This window comes from Acromyrmex echinatior, chromosome 19 (assembly GCF_024713525.1).
Source record: "Acromyrmex echinatior isolate Ae372 chromosome 19, ASM2471352v2, whole genome shotgun sequence".
In the NCBI taxonomy this organism is placed as follows: domain Eukaryota; kingdom Metazoa; phylum Arthropoda; class Insecta; order Hymenoptera; family Formicidae; genus Acromyrmex; species Acromyrmex echinatior.
The window spans coordinates 5,868,196-5,877,144 of record NC_141870.1 but is presented as its reverse complement, the minus strand read 5'-3'; positions in this window follow the sequence as shown (position 1 = coordinate 5,877,144).

The window sequence follows — 8,949 nt, the reverse complement described above, 5'->3', positions numbered from 1 at the left end:
ATAATGCCTCTTCCTGCCGTTCCTTAACAATAAAGCTTAATTTGCGCCACCTCTAGCGTCCGTTTCCGTTCTCACGTTCATTCGCCAGCAAATAGATTCAATTGTCTTTTCTCCCTAACACCTTCGCTAGCGATCTTCTCTTAGCGCGATCAGGCGGAAGGGAATTTTGAAAAGTTCACAGAAGAGCGAGATATTTACGACCGTCTTCACAAGCAAAGTATTTATTTCGCGTCTGGTTATTACGTGTTACGTGAAGTGTTATATGATCACGAATACTGCCGGTGAAAGGCATTTAAATTTAGCCCACGCCAAAGTGCCGTGCAGGATGCGCAATTGTGTCAATGTTTTCGTTGTCAATGTATGTCACAGGATGAGTCTTCAGGACGCTCTCACTGCAGCATATTTGCTCGATTGCATTCTACGAATTTAGTCCAAGTTCGTTTCTCCTACTCGTGAATACAACTCGGATAGGACAGATAACTGTGTATCATTATATTGCGATGATAATCTACAATCTGAGCAATCTTCTTAACGTTACTTCGTGTTAGGTACAGGAAATGCAACACAAATATAAAAGCTCAATTAAGCTCATCCAGACTATCGCAAACGAACAGATTGCGATAAATATGACAGAAAAAGCTGCTCCTTAAAGATGAACATTTTCCCGCATTTTCCCTCCTAGGAAGAATATAGTATATGTGACCATCAAGAAAGGAGTTGATATCTCCAAAGTTAATAACATAACGCGCGACTCTGTCCTTAATACCGCATGATCTTCAACTCAAATTGCAGTCGCCACTATTTTCTGTCTTAACACATAATCTGTACCGCAAAAGCCGCGTTTACCGCAGCGTGTTCCTTGTTCCAGCGATTCTTTACACTTCTTACTGTCTCTTTGCAAGAGCATCTCGATAGGTAGACCGGCTTGATTACCAGCTCAAGACGTTCGCTGGCCATTACGAGAGAAATGACCAAGTAAGGGTGAAGGTCGCGAATATCAAGTTCCAAACGCGTACATGTCTTGTTGTGTGCATTTGTGTGTGTGTGTGTGTGTGTGTTGTGTGCGCACCTGTACCTTACTCAAGATCTCGAGCAAGACGTAAGGCCTTGTAATAATGTGGGAACAGTTCATCGCACTTATGAAACATCATTAGAATTTTAGATTAGAATTAACCTTGTTGAAGAAAATAATTCCATTAAAGCTCATCATAATTTATTTGTCATTAATAACGAGAAAGGATTATAGGCGATTGAAAAACTTTTCACGATATTAGCTTGAAAAATATATGTGTATACAGACGATAGAAACTTAATTATACATTTAATTCAATTCTAATTTACTCAAAATTTTTAATTTATATGTTAGCTGCAAGATATTATAAATTAAATATTAAATATTAAAAATAGTTGAGATGAATGACGAATTAAAATATTTATAATCTAAAAAATCGTCTTAATCTTTTGTATTAGAGTGATTATCGTTTTTATTCTTGAATATTTCGCGTTAAAAACTGCAATAAACCATTATACTTGGCTTTCTTGCATCCGCACGAGATAAGTGCGCGTAAGATTTCGCAGCTGCGACCGCTGCAAAACGATGCGGTAATTACCAGGCACAATGGCGAGAAAATGAGGGATCATGTATAACGGGCTGGACGGGAAGAGCGCATTCTGCGTGAAATTCTATTCTTTGCGGCGTATCTTTACATCCTAAGCCACCAAAGAAGCGCACGGAACCGATAAAATTGTGTAATTGTATCCCTCGGGTAACAATTTTCGAGGACTTTGCCTTCACGGAAAATATTTTCAACATAATTAGCGGCTATTACCGAACTGATTACTATTTCAGTATCTTTTCCTCACGTATTATAGTAAAAAAATTCTTTAAAGCTTAAACGTTTAAGATAATTGCAGTATATATTATTAACAGATTGGATGAACAGGCATAAAGTATTATAATTCGTTAAGATATAATTATAAGATAAGATATAATTATAACATAATCGATTAAATTAATCAATTTAAATATTTAGTTAGATTAATCCTTTTGCTATTAATCTTCACAATTTAATAATTTAGATTATGAGATTGCTAATTCCGTACAAACATCATGGTATAAGAACATCAAGTGCACCAATTTACCAAATTATGGGGAAGCCTGATGGAACCGGTTGTACAGGTGAGATTGTGTGCAGCCTTGAAAACTTCTTGGCTGTTATCATAAATGTAGTATCTGACATTATGTGCTGGTCTACCTCCTTCGATATCCATGACGGCATGCTGTTATTACAAACAGAAGCCTTTCGTAATGAATCGTAAGTTTATGTTCGATTAGATGTGTTTCCGAGATATATAATGACATCAACATCACGTCTAAGAAATGTTCTCAAGTAAAATATTATAAATAATAGAATAATCAATTTCACAAAATAATGCTTCATATGTTTGTCAATACCATGCTAATCCACGGTTTCTTTTTCACAAAGCCGTGTAGGAACTTGTGTGACGCTATATGCAAATTTATTAATTTATTAATTTATAGTTTACTTTTTGTTTAATATATTAATTTGCTGTTTCAATTGTGAAATAATAAAAATATTCATAATTCAAGACGGGGTAAAAATAATACAATTTAAAAAATTCTAAGAATTATTAATCTTTAAGATTTATTTTAAAAATATTAATTATATATATATAAATTGGAGATTTCATTTATCGGCGACTGTAATCTCTAGCTGCATCAATGACTCTTCTTCTCTTCTTCTCTTGCTGCGTATTCAGATCTAGAGATCCTCTCTTTATCAGCGAGCGGTTAAAAGCTGGGGACTCTGAGAACCTGTTCTCATCTCGGACAGTTATCTGCTGAGCTGCATTCTTCTCCATGCACCACATGCAGGAAATATCAGTATTCATATTGTCCGCATTTGATATTTACGTAAAATTTATTGTTTATTCTAACGCAACGTCAATCAATATTTTTAAACAAATTTTTCTTTGTTCCAAAATTTATAAAATGAATTTGCACAAATTTCAAATTATACCATTATATATAGTAACAGTTATATTATTATATATTTTATACCTACAAATTATTATATATAATAATATTCATTACACAAAAATTAAGTGTGCAAAATGACAGGAAGATCAATCTCTGGAAAGTCTCCAACCCCTAAAATCATACAACCGTGACCAACCCTCATGAATAAAAATTCGGTCTTCGCATAATAAAGAGATTCTCGCGGCTCGGCCACTTGAGTTCGACAAGGAGGGTTCACGGTGTATCCAACGCGAAACACGAAAGTCATCCATATAAAACATGTACACGCACGATGATCGACTCTATACGCTCATCATAACGCAATGCGTCAACATGCGAACATAGGCGTCTAAATGAACCCCTTTCATAATATTATTACAGAAACTCTTAAGTTAAGTAAAAGTTAAATTAGTATTTTAATGCATTATAAAATATATTATACGTATTGACAAGTGTTGAGCGTAATTCGATAACAATTTTCTAAAATTAAGAACTAGAAGTAAATAAGATAGTAATTTGCTCTTGATATATATTCATTCTTGCAAACATGTTGCTAAAAAATTTTTTAATTCTTAAAAAATTAGAAAAAAATTTCACTTCGGCATTTACATTCATACATAAGTACAGAATAGAGCCGCGAATGCAGTTAACGTCACAATGTATCTAATGTAACGTTTGCCCCCCGTTGCGAACGCCCATGGATGATCGAAGATCTCATCCCCCGGAAATACAGAGAAAGAGAAAGAAAAACGAAGGCGGAACAGCGCGCTGCTCCAGCTGGCCGTGTCGAATCTTCTTGGCGGCGAGGGCCACGATAGAACTGTTTCAACCCCCTCGCTTTTATCGCGGCGCAGTCCATCATCATCGCCGACGACTTGTCAACCTCATTATGCTCACCGCGTCCCTGGTGATCGTTATTAGCCGGCGCAAGTGCGGACTGCAGGCTCTGCGATGCAAACCGGAGGCGACGTAACGCAATTCACCCCGTGTACGCATGACGTGACGGGGGGTGTTTGCACAGGAGAAGAAGGGCTACTGCTGCCGCGTGACGGTGACGGCATGGCACAGCGCGGTGGTGGCGGCGGCGGCGGCGACGGGCCGAAGCCAAAGCGTGACGCAGCGTGACTCGTTTACTCACCACGGCTGCACGTACAATGCACTCGTCAGTGGCGTAACCGGCTTGCATTGCGTTACGTTGTATGACGAGAGTGTGTAGGCGTACTGTGTTGCAGTTAGCGTTAGGTTGCCGAGAGAGCAACCTTAGCAGTAGTAACTTCTGAAAACTATGATGATATCAGACGGAGAAAACGATTCCGATTTCCGTGCAACATGTTGCTTCACTCGTTTCAGTTTTCTGCATTCATATCGAAAACGAAATCTTATTATTGTTATAACTTATCTTGAACTATTATTTAATATTTATAATAGTATAATCGTATGAAGTATAAAATTGTTAAAAATGTTTTAAAAGATGCGTAAAATCTGCAATGTTTAGTCTGCTCAATATGAGCGTGATTGATATAATTTTTGAACTTTATTTAAAAATGAAAGGATTACATATATATTATTACAATCAGTTTTACACACTTTTTTATTAATAAATCGTTCAATATCGCCATTATTGATTATTATTGACATCTTTGATACTTTCCACTAATTTTATAGTACAATCCAGAGATGGAAAATAATGCGTTATTTGCAGCGCCATTACTTTATTGATCGTTACCTTGTTATAATAACGATTTGGTAATAACGTTGCGAATTTTTTATGACAGTAATGATAACGCCAAAGTTGGAAATATTACTTGTAACAGGTTGAAAAAATCATTTTTTCGTACCTGAAAAAAATAACTTCTAATTTATAACACATTATTTTTTATTCGTTACATATAATAAGTAACGTTATTTTTTTCAGTAACGCATAATAGTGACAAATTATTTTTCAAAATGATTTTTCCAATCTTAGCGCAATCTTATGGTGAATTCGATTACTCGCACTACACTGGATCAGTGCATATTAAAAGTTGGTTTATATAAAATATCTCAATGCAATGATACAATATAACGAATTTTGTCAATGAAATGATGTATATTTTGTTAAATAACGTGATAATATCATTAGTAGATAATTTACTCAAAAAATCTTGCAATTATAACGAAAATTATTTAAATTATAGCTAAAAATAGCTAAAATAGATAAATTTTTAGCAAGTACTGCGATATTGAATATGTAATGCATCTAATTACAGAGATAGAATTTAGATTTGTGCTATAAATTATTAGGTGTTGGAATTAATTCGTAGCGTTTTACAAGTGATGGGAAGTACTTTCATTAATGTATTTTTTAATGCTCATGTGAAATAAATAACATTCTTTCATTAAAAACGCTACGAATTAATTCCAACACCTAATATATGCGTGACACATAATTTTTTATCAGATACAAAAAAAGCGATAATTCTAGCTGGACAGCAAAATATTTTTTGGCGTGTTAATATTTATATATTTTTACATTTAACTTTGCTAATTTCATGTATAGCAACTTTTAATATGCACTGATCTAGCGTAGTGCAAGTTACCGAATTTGCTATTATTGTTTAAGTTAGCGTTAATGGAAAAATAACTTCTCCCTGGATGTATAATCAGTCTAATAAGAGCGCGAATGAATCTGAATAAATCAATTATAAGAGAAATAATTATTCTATTTCGGTCAAAACGATTCATAGTATTTAAATATTTCAGTGTGAATTTATATACATGTATTGTGTATCCAATTCTGCAAACCGCGCACCAATTGTTAATATAATGTATGATATTATTACTCTAGTTTGTTCATGATCGTGTTTCAAGGCTGAAAAAAATCTCGTGATTTGCAGAATTGGACACGTATATAAATTTATATTGAAATATTTAAGTACTAAGATCCGCTTTGACTGAAAATAGGATTAAGGCTGCAGCACAGATTTTTGCATAATACTGTATAATACATAAGGAGTAAGAGAATCAACCAATCAGAATCCTTTATTTCATATTCTGATTGGTTTTTATTCTTTTATGCCTTATAGCCTTATGTAAAAGTCTGTGCTGCGACCTTTAATTCCTATATACCTGTTTCTATCAATATAATTTAATTTTAATCTCGGTTCAACTAATTCTTCATTTTTTTTTCTAATTCTAAAAATAAGAAAAAGATATGAACAGTAAGTTGAAGAGATCAAAGTTAATCTATGTTGGTAGAAACGGATATTGATTTATTATCGTCAGTGACTGGGAATCACTGTAAACTTGGGAATCGTTAAAAAATTCGAAACTATTTTTTTTTTTTGCTATTGCACGCACTCAAAAGGACCAAAAGTGTCGCAGAAAGCAGCTGCAAAAAAGTTTAAAGTGTTTTCAGGTGTTCCTAAATAAGTGCAAAAAGCAGTATATGAAATAGCAAGTATATTAATATTAATAACAAATATATTAATATTAACAATAATAAAAAAGGAACACTTGATATTAATAAGAAATAAATACAATAAAAGAGCATATAAAAGTTAATTAAAATTATATTATATAATATATTAAAAAACCGAAATACAAATATTACAAAATAATATACAATATTCTAATCAATTATAATTGAATTACGCTATAACATGTTTCAGTCTTTAAATTAGACCCTCTTCATTTACTAAATATAAAGATGTTACCATAATTTAACAGTGTTGACAGAAAAGAAATACATCATAAAACGCATGTCGTGAGAACAATTGAACGTTGCACAGAGGAACGGAAATTGTTCACGAAAAAGTTGGAAGGCCAATTGAAAAGAATTTCATGACGTTCTAATAAAATTATAAATTTCATTAATTATCAATAAATAAAAAGCAAGCAAATACGTCACCTCGGTAGAACACTCATCAATATGTCAAAAATATTAATACAATTCGGTGATACGATACTCGTCAACATTTCATTAGTCAGTGTGATAATAAATAATATATAGCCGTAGTTAGAAAGTAAAATCCACAGAGTCATAAATTATGTATAATTGAATTCTTCAATAAATAAACGTTAAATAAAATATGAAGATGTAGAATCAGTTCAGAATAATATTAAAAATGTATAATGGTTGCAACGGACAAACACTGACTAACACGAAAATAATTAAACTAGTGTGATCTTGATAACGCAAAGTTAGACCTTGTTAATCGGAATGTATGCTTTATGTAAGTCCTCAATCAGTTTGAAGATCAAGGCTATTTTTTTGTTTTTTAATATGAAGCATCAGACTTTAACCGCTTACTATAACATGGTTCCTCGTCAAGAATTTCAATATTATTCCAAAATCACATTCACGATTTAATCTATGCTCGATTATAATTGATGAACGAGAAGATGTATTCCAGCGTATATAATTTCGATGCTTTGCGATTCGTGTTTTTAGCTGTCTACCAGTCTGTCCTACAAACGATGCAGCACAATTATTACAATTAATCTTATATACTACATTATTTTTAGAAGGACGAGGACGAAAGTCTTTACGTACTTTGATGTATTTCTGTAGTTTGTTCAAACTATAAAATGAGACTTTAATATTATTCCTATTGAGTTGATTAAATTTTTCTGTTAAAGACGGAATAAAAAGCACTATTATTTTGTAATATTTCAGTTTTTTAATATATAATATAATTTTATAATCGACTCTTATATGCCCTTTTATTGTATTTATTTCTTATAAGTATATTAATATTTTGTTGGACTGCGGTACGGCACAAAGAATACGTCGAAAGTTACGTCAGTCACGCTTTTATTGTACAAAAGCACGAAAATATTAAAAAATGAAATACTACAGGAGATTGGTAACACAATAGGGAGGATTTCTTCATACAGGAGAAATATTGTGAAGGATTTGCCGACTCTGGAGACGGCATTAACGAATATTCGTAAATCGCGCGCGATGATAGGCGCTTATAGTTTTTTGCGGAGCCATGCGAGAGCATCAGCACGGGCTTTAGTGCTCCCACGATACTGATTGATTACGCGACGACCGCCCGGCAGCCTCTCTCACATCGTCGACGGTGCGGCGTGGCGGCCGTTGGTTTTGTACGCTGGCTGGTGAAAGGGAAGCCGATGCCTTTTGATACGGACGATGTTGGCCACTTGTACGAACTCATCGCTGCCTTTGATTCCATTCCTCACAGCAAAGCTATGCGCAGACATACAAGATGGAAGAGGTCCGTACCGAGGATGCCAAAATTGTGGCATCAGCATAGCTAATATTAATAGCTCAAGAATGTTTTGGCTGTACAATATCAGTTCAAAATATCAGCCAAAAAATTAGCTAAAAAAGTCAATATCAGCTAATATAAAAAAATCTTGATACGTCTTGAAACTGCAAAAAATAAAATTAATAAATAAATAGGCTTTGATGGTTGTGCTCAGCAGAAAAAGCAGCTTTGCAATTGTTGTAAAATTCTTTAATATTGGTCTTGCTTTTAATTTCTTATTGGATTTAAATATATAAACCAATCATGTTAAAGAATTTTACAACAGTTGCAAAGCTGCTTTTTCTGTTGAACCAATGACATTATGCAGCAAAAAATGACTATATTTTATTAAAGTTTTAGGTAAATATCTTTTAAACAAGTAAATGGATTCAAATAAACTTTTGCACAAATATTTATTAAAATTTTATTAATATATTCAAAAAATTTTGATGAAATTTTAATTCGTTATATTACCTTATCAAATTTGTAAATAAGTACTATACGCGATTTACATAAAAATGAAGACAAATACAAAAAGGCAAAAAATTAAATCAACCAATAAGAGAATTGTGCTCAAATTTAACACAGAGATACTCAAATATAATAATAGAACAATCTATAAAAATTCTATTATATATATTTAGTGCTTTCAGA